Below are 14,176 nucleotides of genomic sequence, written 5' to 3'. Positions count from 1 at the left end.
TCTTCAACCCAACTTGGTAAGCAATCTGATCTGGGGTAGACACGTATTATCATGCAAAACATACTTCCATATTGATCATTGTTAAGATATATATAAAACTAAAACCCCCAAATAAAACTATATAAAGTAATGTGAAGAATGGTATGCTTTGATCAACATCTGACTCCAACAGCTCTTTCTCTGGAGGCGGAGAGCGTTCTTTGGAATAAGTCCCTCAGAACTGTCCTGGATCCTTGTATTGCTGAGAGTTTCCAATTCTTTTACAGTTGACCATTATACAATATTGCTGTTACTCTATACAGTATTCTCCTGGTTCTGCTTATTTCACTCTGCTTCAGTTCATGGAGGTCTTCCCAGATTTTTCTGAAATCATCCTATTTATCATTTCTTATAGCACATAACTATTATCATTTTTATTATATTATATAGAGTTTTACATATAAATGTATATGTTATTAAATGTATTCCTCTACCTTACCTCTGGGCAGCTAATCTAAGGTAATTCCAAACAACTCAAAATGAAATATGTTATCCACCTCCAGAGAGAGAACTGATAAACTGTGAGTACAAGTTGAAGTAGAATTCTTTTTCTTTTCTTTTGTAAGAACTTAAAATTTAGGTTTTATGCTAAATATGAAAATTCTAAGGTAATATTGTAGTAGCTGATTTTAAAATATTATAGCTTAAATCAAAATGACTATTAGCAGCTTTATTTACAAAGAGGTGGAAAGAATGAAAGTGGAAACATGTAAGAAGGAGGTAGAGAAATGTCTAGCCTACCACCCTAAGTGTTGCTCCAGTGTCTGGCTTGATAATCTTCATGCAGAGGACCCAGTGGTGTCTTCAGCAAGGGTTCCACCAACACAGTCTCCTCCAGAAAAGGAAGGCCTCTCCAGAACCAATCTCTCCAGAAGCCAGGAAAGGTAGGCCAGCTATTCACCCAGCTCACTGACACAGAGTCTCCAAAGATGAACTCACAAGGAGAAGTCCAAAAGTCCTCCAAAGAAGCAGTCCAAAGGAGAAGCTACCTCCGGAGAAGTTCCTCAAATGGGAAGTTCAGGACTTTTTATAGTCCTTTTTCCACATCCCTTCCTGTCCCTTTCTCCACTTTACTGGAACCAATTGCAGATTTTCAATTTGCCTAACACTGCCCAAGGGGGATGACAATAGCCTTTGGAGGTGTGAGCTTACTCTAGTGATTCATTAATTCTCTTGCTTAGTGTTAAGTAGGGGTGCTTAAGTTTTTGATTGATTAAGTTAAAAGTTACTGATTGATAGACAAAGAAAGTTTGATTCATTCTTCACAGTTTATTATTGTTGCTTTTTTTTTTTGGCCACATGGCTAATATGTATATATTTTGCATGATTTCACATGTATAATAGATGTATTGCTTGCCATCTCAGTAGGTTGGGGAGGGACAAGAGGGGAGAACTTGAACAACTTTTTTTAAAAGGAATATAAAAAAAAATTAATTTAAAAATAAAGCTCTCCCCCCCAATAGAAAGGAAAAGAAAAACAAAAACATAACAATCCACTTTTAGCTGAAAAGAGCTGACTCCAGCACTTCCTTGCTTCAACCTCTATATTTTAATGTCTTTCCTCTAATCTACTTAAATTGGGCTGGGGCCTAGACTGCCCTGGAAAATTAAATGCATAGTAAAGAAGAGGTTTGAGGAGCTCTAATCACTCCGACCACAGGTTTCACATAATGATTATCTGTCTGCTCTTTGCCCTCCAAAGCTAGGAGAATGAAATGACTGGTGCCTCTCTATTCCCCTAACTTTGTATCATTGTACCCAGCAATCCCACTATCAAGTGTATATCCTAAAAAGGTATAAAAAATAAGAAAACGTGCCCATTGAACAAAAAAATATATTCTTAACTTCCTAGTGCTATTATTGATAATAGCAAAAAGTTGAAAATTATGTGCTCAATAGCTGAGGTATATACAATAAATCATGGTATATTCATGTAGCTGAATGTAAAGAATCACAGATAGGAAGAATTCAGAGACTTACGGGGAAGACTTATACCAAATAATGAAGAGTGAAGAAAGACTCATCAAAAGAATAGTCCTGCACCATACTGGCTAACCATTCTATAAATGAAGTAAAAACTCAGGCTCATTAAAGTCAGCACTAAGCACTCTTTATTTTTTAATGTTTTATTATATTTTTATTTATTTTCTTAAATATTTCTCAAGTATATTTTTCTATTTCTTTTATTTTTTTAGTTACATGTTACATTTTTGACATTTTAAAATTGAGATTTTCTCCCTTCCTACTCTCCTCCCCATCCCTGCTGCAGTGAATAGTCTGATATGGTTCTATCCATCCTTTGTGTAATACATATTTCCATATTGTTCATGTCATGATAGAAGACACATATCACATGTACAACAGAAATCTCATGATTGAAATATAATGGAAGATGGAATGCTTTGATCTGCACTCAGATTCCAACTTTTCTTTCTTTGGCTGAGGAGAACATTTTTATCATGAGTCCCTTGGGGTTCTCTTGGAGACTTGCTTTGCTGATAATGGTTTAGTCCTTCACTAATCATATAATATTTCTGTTACTTATAATATTATATTTACTTATATGTTTACTAGTAATATTTACTTATAATATCATAACATAATATTTCTGTTAAATTGTTCTGGTTCTGCTCACTTCACTTTGCATCAGTTCATAGAAATCTTTCCAGGTTTTTCTGAACTCCTCCTGTTCATCATTCCTTATGGTGAAATAGTATTCCATTACAGCCATATACCACAATTTGTTCATCCATTCCCCAAGTGATGGATAACTCTGCAGTTTACAATTCTTTGCCACCACAAAAAAAAAGACCTGCTAAAATTTTTTGGTACAGGGAGGTCATAAGATTCCCTTATCTCTGATCTCTGGGATATAGATCCAGTAGTGGCATTGCTGGGTCAAAGAGTATGCATAGTTTTGTGGCCCTTTGAGCCTGGTTCCATATTGTTCTCCCAAATGCTCGTATCAGTTTAGAGATCCACCAACATCAAACACTCTATTTTGTAACAAATTGAATGATGAAATTTTATGTAATAGGAGAAAGGGGAACTATTGGGGTCATTTTGTTTTGTTTTGCCTAGCTTTTCAAGGGTAATGTATTATTTTGCTTCTTTGTTTTAGTTAAAATTCATCAAGAAAACAAAAATTTCAAAATAAAATGCAACACCTCCCTCCCCAAGTCCCACAGATTAGCTCTTAACCTACACCTACATTTATAACTTAGGATAAAGTAGTTTATTAGTTATTTTCCAAAAAGCAAGTTTAATTGAGAAAGCTGTTAGCAGGAAGCTGGGGGTGCTTAGTGGAGAGAGTGCCAGCCCTGGTATCAGGAGGACTGGTGGTTAAAATCTGGCCTCAGACATCTCCCAGCTATGTGACCTTGGGCAAGTCACTTAGCCCCACTTTTCTAGCTTTATCGGCTCTTCTGCCTTGGAACTGATAATTAGTATTGATTCTAAGACAGAAGGTAAAAGTTTAATAGAAAGTAAGAGGCGAAAATAGCTCTTTGACATTTAGTCAGCAGGTAAAAGGTTCTGAGGGGAAGAAAGGGAGACAAAAGGATGGGAAAGGAAGGTACCAAAAAAAAAAAGCCTACTTATGGCTTAAGGGCCAATTCTGATGAGGAAATCAAAAGACCTGAGCTTTATCCCTCTATAACAATTACTGTTTGCATTCTTAGCTTGTTAAATTTTCTGCTATTTTTACAAATTCATCCAGTTATTCATTCATTCTAGAAATATTGCTATGCTGCCCTAAACTCGAAGTGGGAAATACAAAGCTTAGATAAGGCAACCTCTGTGCCCAGAAGGAGCTCACATTCTAATAGGGAGACAACATGCAAATCACTGGCAGTACAGAAGACACACACAGAATAGATAGAAGGTAATCTGAGAAGGAAGTTCATAGCAGCCAAGGGAGGAAAAGAACCAGTAAAGGTCTCTTGTAGAAGGTAGGATTTGAGCTGAGTCCTGAAAGAAGCCAGGGAATCCAGGAGGGAGAGGTGAGAAGAAACAGCATTCAAGGTATAGGGAACAGCCAATGCAAAGGTCCAGAGATGGGATCCTCTAGGCTCCATCCCAGCCTTCTTATCTTCTTCCATTCTATCTCACTTGGGGATCTCATCAGGTCCCATGGCTTAATTTTTCTTTCTATGCAGATGATTTCCAGATCTGTATACTGAACTTCTTAACTGAGCTATAATCTCATTTCTCAAACTTAAACCTAGTTAGGGGGCTCAGTGGTTGGAGCACTGGATCTAGAGACGGGAAGACCTCAGTTGTAATGGTCTCAAGACACTGGCTGAGTAACCCTGGGCAAGTCACTTAACCCTGTTTGCCTCAATTTCCTCATCTGTAAAATAAACCAGGGAAGAAAATGGCAAGCCACTCCAGTATATCTACCAATAAAAACCCAAATGGGATCATGAAGAGTTGGATGTGACTGAAAGGACTAACCCACAGCAATTAATGAAGGACAACAGCAAGTAAATCAGTGTAATTGGATCACAGCATGCAGGAACACTGGCTAACCAATTTCAGAGATGATATATAATTTCATGATTTGTTTTAGTTTTTTTTTAATTCATCATTAAAAATTTTTAATTATATTTTCAGAAAGTGTAAGAAGCCAAGAAAAGTAAGAAGAGTTCAGGTTATGAAGGGTTTAAAAGGTCAAATAAAGGATGTCATATTTGATCTTGAAAGCAATAGAGAATTAATGATTTAACTGACAAGGAGAGTGAATGGTTAGGCTTGTGTTTTAGAAAATCATTTTTGCCACTGAGTGAAGGATGGACTGAAGTGGAAAGAAGGGGATCCCTCCAAGGGATGTTGGGAAGGAAGAAATGATAAGATTTGACAACCGATTAGGTTTTGGGTTGAGTACAAGTGAGACTAGAAGGATGACACTCAGGTGGTGAGCCTGGGTGACTAGAAGAATGGTGCTGCCCCCAACTGTAATAGGCAAGTTTAGAAGAAATGAAGGTGGTGGTGAAGAAGGGGAGTCCTCTCCAAGGCAAGATAAGAAATTCTGTTTCAGCTATGTTAAATTTAAGAAGCCTCTGGGAAATTCAACTTGAGATATGTGACTATAGCTCAGGAGAGAAGCAAAGGCTCAATAGACAGACCTGGAAATCCTCATAATAGAGAGGGTAATTAAGCTCCAGAGAGCTGAGATCCCCAGGGTGATAATATGGAGGAAGATAAGAAGGCCCAGATAGAGCCTAGAGGGTCACTCAGGAGTAATGGGTGTGACATAGATAAAGAAGAGGAGGAGGAGGCTGAGAAGGATTGGGCAGACAAGTCAAAGAACCGAGAGAGGACAATGTTAGAAAAAATCCTGAGAGGAGAGAATATCCAGAAGAAAATGGTGAAGGATGATGTCAAAGGTCCCAAAAAGGTCAAGAAGGATAAGAACTGAGAAAAGGCCATTAGGTCTGGCAATTAAGAGAACATATTGGAGGGGGAGGGACAGTCTAACCCTTTACCACTCACTCTTCTGCTTTGGAACAAATATTTAGTATTGATTCAAAGATGGAAAGATATGGGTTTAAAGAGAGAGAGAGAGAACATTGGTAATGTCACAGAGGATGGCTTCAGTTGAATGATGAGGTCTGAAGCCATATTATTATTATCATTTTAAACTCTTGTTTTCCATCTTAGAATTAATACCATGTATCGTTCCAAAGTAGAAGAGTGGTAAAGGTTAGGCAATGGAGGATAAGTGACTTGGTCACATAGCTAAGAAGTATTTGAGGTCACATTTGAACCCAGAACCTCCCATCTCCAGACATGGCTCTCAATCCACTGAGCCACCTAGTTGCCACCCCACAGAAGTAATTTATTATAATGGAGAGTTTAGAATCTAGTGGAAGGAGAAGTATTTCATAGCTTTCTCAAAGAATTTAATTCAAAAAGAAGGAAGAGAGATCCAGTCATAGCTAGTAAAGATAATTGAGTCAAATGAGGGAGTTTTTTTGTTTTTGTTTTTAAATGGGGGAGATGGAAATATGGGTATGTTTGAGGGCAGCCGGGGAAAAGCCAAGAGATAGATTGGAATTGAGAGATGATGAGGATGCTGGGTAGGTCAATCTGTTGGAGAAGACAGAAGAAGATGAGCTCAAGATGTATGTAGAGGTTTGTATCTTCATAAGAGACAGGACTACAGGAAGAGATATTGAGAGAAGATGACAGCTACAGGGAATGAGAAACGTCTTTTTAAAAAAATATTTTATCTTCCCATTTACTTGTAACAATAGTTTTCCACATATCTTCTCCAAAATTACAAGATCCAAATTGTCTCCCTCTCTCTCTTCCCTCCTCCTCTCAGAGATGGTAAGCAATTTGATCTGGGTGATACATGTATGATCATGCCAAACATTCTTCCAAAATAGTCATTATTCTAAGAGAACACTCATATAAAACCAAACCCCCAAATAAAAACACAACTAAATTAATGTGAAAGACAGTATGCTTTGATCTGCATTCTGACTCCAACAGTTCTTTCTCTAAGGTAGATAAGCATCCTTTATCCTAGGTTCCTCAGAATTGTCCTGGATCTTTGTATTGCTGATAATAGTGAAACCTTTCATAGTTGATCATCCCACATTATTACTATTACTGTGTATCATGTTCTCCTAGTTCTGCTTATTTCACTCTGCATCAGTTCATGCAGCTCTTTCCAGTTTTTTCTGAAGTCATCCTGTACATCATTTCTTATAGCACAATAGTTTTCAATCACCATCATATACCACAACTTGTTCAGTCATTCCCCAATGGGGAGACATTGTAAGGATAATTTTAGGGTTATGACCTAATCTAAATTAATTTGGTTGCCAGAGAAAATCCCAAATAAAATACCCAAGTCAGTTTGGAAATTTATGGTGATTTTAATTAATATAGAGGGAAGGAATTAAGGAAAAGAGAGAGAAGAGGGTATAGGATTTCTCCTGCCTAGCCTGTGCCAGGGGGAGTTCAAAGACCTCTGCCTCGAGGTCTTTGAAGAAGATTAGAGGTTTTTCTAAGAGGATAGTGTTTGGAAGGTAAAGGAGGAAAGAATCAGCCTAAACTCCAAGAGAGCTCAGTGAAGATGCCTCACCTGAACTAGGCTACTAAGCTTCTCCCAGTATAGTATCAAGGAAAACTCACCACCAAAACCAGACAATAGCTGCCACCACACCAAGATGCCAAAACACTCAGCAAGCTGCCACCAGAGCCACCTCTCCACAAAAAGAGACCAGAGAGAGGAAGTGACACGAAATATATAAATGGTTTTTACATCACTTTCCTGCATCTCACATGTACCAATGGTAGCTTAAGCTTGACTTAGGACAGCCCAGGGGTCTGTCAGTTGTTTCTGATTTGTCACTTGCTAGCACATGTCTGTCATAGGCCATCCTCCTAAATACTTAATCCTTAAGTATGGGTGTAGACATTCGACTAAGTAGAGTGAAGTAATCTAAAGTTCACAACATTCCCTTAATTTCCAATTTTTTTTGTCACCACAAAAAGAGCTGCTATAAATATAAATATACATATATATATATATATATATTTTTTTTTTTAAACCCTTACCTTCCATCTTGGAATCAATACTGTGTATTGGTTCCAAGGTAGAAGAGTGGTAAGGGCTAGGCGATGGGGGTCAAGTGACTTGCCCAGAGTCACACAGCTGGGAAGTATCTGAGGTCAAATTTGAACCTAGGACCTCCCGTCTCTAGGCTTGGCTCTCAATCCACTGAGCCACTGTTCCCTGCTATAAATATTATTGAATAAGTAACTCATTTCTCTTTTTTTATGATCTCTTTGGGACACAGGCCTCATAGTGGTATTACTGGGTCAAAAGGTAATGACAGTTTTAAAGCCCTTTAGTCATAGTTCCAGAGTGACCTCCAGAATGGTTGTTCACAACTCTGCCAGCAATACATAATGTCCCAATTTTGCCACAATTTCAGAGTTGTTTTAATTTGCATTTCTCTAATCATATCCTTTGACCTTTTGGCAATTGGGGAAGGGCTTGTATTCTTATAAATTTGACTTAGTTCTCTCTCTTTCTCTCTCTCTCTCTCTCTATATATATATATATATATATGTATATATATATACATATATATATATATACATATATGTGTGTGTATGTATGTATGTATCTTTTTAAAATTTAATTTTATTGATTAAGAAAATTTTTCCATGGTTACATGATTCATGTTGTTTCCCTCCCCTCCTCCCACAGCCAACATGCAATTCCACTGGGTTTTACATGTGTCATCGATCAGCTCTCTATATATTTGAGAAATGAGACTTTTATCAGAGAAATGTGTTATAAAATTTCCTCCCAGTTAGTTGTTTCCCTTCTAATTTTGGTTACATTGATTTTGTTGATATAAAACCTTTTAAATTTAATATAATCAAAATTACTCATTTTACATCTTGTAATGTTCTCTATCTCTTGTTTGGTCATAAATTCTTCCCTTCCCCATAGATCTGACAGGCAAACTATTTTACGTTCCCCTAATTTACTTATGGTGTCACCCTTTATGACTAAATCATATAATTATTTTGACCTTATCTTGGTATAGGGTATGAGATACTGGTCAATACCTACTTTCTGCCATACTATTTTCCAGTTTTCCCAGCAGTTTTTGTCAAATAGTGAGTTCTTAAACCAAAATCTGAGTTCTTTGGGTTTGCCAAATACTATGTTGCTAAGAGCATTTACCCCTGTCTGTTGTGTATCTACTCTCTTCTTTGATCCACCATTCTATTTCTTAGCCAGGACCAAATTGTTTTGATGATCGATGCTTTCTAGTACAGAGATCTGGGACTCCTAGACTTTTTTTCGCAATTTTTTTCCATTGATTCTCTTGATGTGCTTCATTTTTTTTCAGCAAAGGGTGATCAGAGGTCATGGGGTGGGAAGAGGAAATGGGAGGGTTAAGAACCTACAAAGAGGTTTGGTATAACCACTATGGGCAGGGAATCCCATTAAGGAGGGGTAAAAGGATTGGTTTGCTCAAGTGATGACCCATTTGAGATTATGTAACATACATTTGTAGTGGACCACAATCAGTATGGTTCATGGTTCATTGAGGAGTATGTGAATAGGAGCTAAGAGGACAGCATGAGTCATCCAGGTTTGTTGTTGGTCAGTCATTTCAGACACTGAGATCCCAAGTGGGGCTTTCTTGGGGTTTTCCATTCCTTCTCCAGCTCATTTTACAGGCAAAGAAACTGGGGCAAACAGGGTACAGTGACTTGCCTAGGGTCACACGGCTGGCAAGTGTCTGAGGCCAGATTTGAACTCAAGAAGAAGAGTCTGACTGAACTGGTTCACTAAGAGGTCAAGATAGGGAAGGAATAATAGAGTAGTCAGAGCAGGGGAGATAGTCTGGGAGAGAATTGAGAGGTAAAGGGAATAGAGGTCATGATGAGGATAAAAAGAACTAGATTAAGGGTCATAAGGAGAAATAGACTGAGAAAAGCTTATAATCAGGGGCAGATAGAACACCAGGCCTAGAGACAGGAGGTCCTGGGTTCAAATTTGACCTCAGACATTTCCTAGCTGTGTGATCCTGGGCAAGTCACTTAACCCCCATTTCCCCCATTAACTCCTCTATGAAATTAGGACACTTGAGAGAGCATCTCTGCATATGCTGAGACCCCCTAAAGTGAGAGAAAGAGAAAGAAAGACTTGAGACAGGCAATGAACTCATTGAGGAAGAAAAGAATGGTTGGTAAATAATGGCCACCAAGATCAACAGAGTGTAATGGAGTCAGCATGGACCAGCTTTCCCAGTTTTTAAACTTTCAGTGTGAATGTTTATACCCAATAAATAAAATCTGAGTCTGATATTATTTTGTTGACTGTTTCAACTTAAGAAAGTGATGGAGAAAATGTTAATGATACAGATAAAATAAAAAGTGTGTGGTGGACTGGGTGGCTCAGTGGATAGAGAACTAGTCCTAGAGAACTGCTCAGACTTTACCACTCCTCTGCCTGGAACCAATTCCTAGTACGGATTCTAAGAAAGTAAGGTTTTTGGGGGTTTTTTTTAAGTATATCGTGTCAAAATGAACAATATAGAAATATGTTTTATGTAATAATACATATTTTTTAAAACCCTTACCTTCTGTCTTAGAGTCAATACTGTGTATTGGTTCCAAGGCAGAAGAGCAGTAAGGGCTCAGCAATAGGGGTTAAGTGACTTGCCCAGGGTCACACAGTTGGGAAGTGTCTGAGGCCGGATTTGAACCTAGGACCACCTGTCTCTAGGCTTGACTCTCAATGCACTGAGCCACCCAGATGCCCCCTTGATAATACATATTTAACCCAGATGGAATTGCTTGCCAGCTCTGGGAGAGGGGAGGGTAGAAGGGAGGGAGACAAATTGGATCATATAGTTTAGGAAAACTTATATGGAAATTTGTTATTACATGTAATTGGTAAAATTGTTTTAAAAATTGGTAACATTTTTTAAAATTAAAAAAAAGTATATTGTATCAAATCGGGCCTCTGATACTTCCTAGCTCTGTGACCCTGAGCAAGTCACTTAACCCCCATTTCTTAGCCTATAACTCTTCTGCCTTGGAACCAGTAGTATTCATTCTAAGAGAGAAGGTAAGGTTTGAAATTAAGTGTATTGTGTCTCCATTCCCCTTTGGGGGCTGTAAAGATTAAAATTTAGGGGAGACTGAGGCAGGTAGAAATTAGTTTCTCTCTGCAAGGAGTATTATATTTTTTAGAGGTTTATTAAAAGTTAAGGATTAAAGAAAATACAGGCTAAGAAAAACGTGCCTAGGCCAGAGAGGCCTAGACAAGACCTCACCTACATTATGGAAAGAGCCACGTCTGCTCCAAAACAGAAGTCCAAAAGAGAGACCCAAAAGCCTTTGCAATCAGGTTAAATCTTCTTGATCTCAGCCCACCTCAGAATTCCGTGAGATTACAAAGCATTTTGGGGAAGTAGAGCAAGGGCTTGTGGGGATTGAAGTTCAGAGTTCGAGTCTATTTTTACATTTCACCGTTTGATCGTTATTGGGGAGACAAGTTTCCCCAAAAAGGATCATGAAAATATAATCAACTTAAACATTACAGTAATTTGAGGATAAGAGAAAAAAAACAAAAGCAATAATTGCTGGACGAATTGCCAAAAAGCCAGTTAGGGGCAATTCCCTTTGGCATGAAAGTATAGATACAAATAAATGTTCAATCAACCACACCCAAAGTTCAATTTTTGTGCAGCTTGTGGTCTGGAGGCTTCTTCATGGTATCTCCTCCAACAGTTCAGTTCTGGATTCAGAGAGGTAGCATCTTCTTTACCTAAAATTCTTCTCAAAAGGAATTTTAAACTTTGCAATTTAAATAATGATATTTTTTACATTCCCCCCGTTAAGAGGATGATTAAAAAAATACATTATCACTTAGGGATGCATGGCTGAGGTATGAGGTATATGAATCAATTGGTAAGAGATATTAAAAAGATATCAGAAAAATCCAAAAAAAGAAAAATTTCTGGATGAAAATATAGACTATCAAAGTCTTATGTGTAAAATTCCAAGTAAAAAGAAAAATAAATCTATAATAGGTCATGATCTAAGCAATGATGCATTTACCCAGTCAGTGGCCAGGACTACAGAAAGGTACCACATTATGGAAGGCAGAAAAGAGACCAGATTATATGAGCCAAGGTTTCCGGGATACTCGTCTGTGAGTATTTTCAGAGTGAGTGTGGACACAAGGAAAGCCTATGTCTTAATACATGTTAAACATAGTAACCTCGAGTCTTCACACTAGGTTCAAGACCTTTGTATTGGCCTAGAAGTGCATCAATCCATCCTGGATTGGCTTTTCTTTGGCTTTGTGAAATGGCTCTTGTGCGTATATCTTATCCTGGAATCAGACAGAATCATTAAGCAAAGTCCCATAATTTTTTAAATAATTAGTGGCATCATTTTTATAGTCACAAGCTTTTTGGGCATGCTCTGTACAATTGTAGTACTGAAAAATCAAAAGGTTAAAGAAAATCTTAATGCTGGTGACATGTGCTTCAAATATAAAAAGGAGAGAAAAAATAATTTAAAAAACTGAAAAAGTATATTGCACATGTAAGAAAAATGTAATAATAAAAGAGCTTTAAAAAAATTAAAAAATATAGCTTATAATCATTGACACATTGTCAGCTAAGAAAATAAAGATTACAAGGCTTTCTCACCAAAAATGAGATCCATTTCCTCTTCATGTGGCCATGCTCCACTGTGAGTAGAAGGCAAATGAATTGAACAGTAGTACAAATATGTAGATATCAATATCCCCAAAATTCTCAATAGCCCAATTAATTACAATAGCAAACAAACACACTTTCACATTTCACATAAGTTGTATTACATTTAAAAGCCTATGAATTGATGGATATTTGTCACAGTTTTTTACAAATGTAGCAATCTTTCAACCTTGGTATTTAAACATATATTTTTAAACAAAGTAAAACTCATCTTGGGTTAAGAACATAATCAAGAAATCTATATATCATTCTGGTGCAAGTAAAGTAGTAAGCTGAAGAGTATAAATAAAGGGGTGCTCCTTTTTTGGAGGCTTTTTTAGGGGTACAAATGCCCTGAGATTAACTGCCCCAACTTCCATTCACATATTAGAAATGCGGGAAGGTTGGGGGTTATAAAATGTATTTCACTTCAGCTACTAGAGTGAGCCTTACACCTCGTGGTAGGGGCAGGCAAAATAACCAGAGATTGTTTAAAAAAATTCCAAAAATAATATTTTAAAAACCCTTAAAATCAGTTGAGATATATAGCACATTACATTTTCCAAAGGTTGTTATACAATTATAACCATCTATGTGATAATCTATCCTCTATGTGATAATTTACAAAGTCAAAATAGAAAGGCTGTTTTTATATATGGGCTTAATTATAATATTATTTGTTCAGCACAGTTATAGGGGGAAAACAACAGAATTTTTAAAACTCAGTACATTAAATGAACAGTATAACAGAATATATGAACTTAAAATTACAAAGTTAAACCTTAAACAAAAAAATCAGAAAAAATGCAATAGAATACAGAGATTTTTATAAACCATTGGAGTCTGAAATGCCTTAAAATATAGCCTTTAGTCTCTTTGAAGTTCTTTGGTTTTTTTGTTTGTTTGTTTTTAATTATCCATTTAAATGTCTATTGTCAGAAGGCAGAGTGGTAAGGGCTAGGCAATGGGAGTTAAGGGATCTGCTCAGGGCCCCACAGCTGGGGAGTATCTGAGGCCAGATTTTAACCCAGGACTGCATGTCTGTAGGCCTGGCTCTCAGTCCGCTGAACCACCCATTTGCCTACCCAAAGTTGAATCTTTGGGCTGAATCTTTCTTCTGGCACACAGGTGAAATCAGTGAAATTACCAGAACAGTCAAAAGGTATCCTTTTAAATAGTCCATTGCTTAAAAGTCTGTTTGAAAAGTCTGTTTCTTCTCCTCTTCCTTTTCTCTCTCCCCTGCTATGATCCCTCCTCCTGCTCCAGTCCACGTGGAGCCCAGGCCACCCACGTGGAGCCAATACCCACCCCCCCCTTTTTGTTACCAGCCAAGGATCTGGGTTTGTTGGGCATGCAGGTCACCAGGTGATTGCAATCTTGGTTGAATCAGGTGGGCCAGGTGAGCGAGAGAAAGACCGCTGGGGTGGGCAGGGCTGGAGCCAGAGAGCAGACAAGCAGGGCCGGGAGCATAGCGGGCATCTGGGGTGGGCAGGTGAGCCTCAAACTGCAAACAGGTCTGCAGGCAGGGAGAAGCAGCCATCGGAAGTGGATGGTGGTGGCAGGCAGGCAGGGCTGGGAGCTAATGGCTGGAATGAGAAGCAGCTTTGCAGGGGTAAAAAAAATGTTGGCCAGAGAAACGTGGATCAAAAAAAAAATTTCTAGGCACTTGCTATTAAAGATTTACTAAAGATCAGAAAAGAATCAGAAGACTGAGATATTTCGTTTTCCCGAAGTGGTTATGCCAACTGTAAAGATTAAAATTTAGGGGAGACTGAGGCAGGTAGAAATTAGTTTCTCTCTGCAAGGAGTATTATATTTTTTAGAGGTTTATTAAAAGTTAAGGATTAAAGAAAATACAGGCTAAGAAAAACATGCCTAGG

The sequence above is a fragment of the Monodelphis domestica genome, chromosome 7 (assembly GCF_027887165.1).
Source record: "Monodelphis domestica isolate mMonDom1 chromosome 7, mMonDom1.pri, whole genome shotgun sequence".
NCBI classification, from domain to species: Eukaryota; Metazoa; Chordata; class Mammalia; order Didelphimorphia; family Didelphidae; genus Monodelphis; species Monodelphis domestica.
This window is presented reverse-complemented; position numbering follows the sequence as displayed.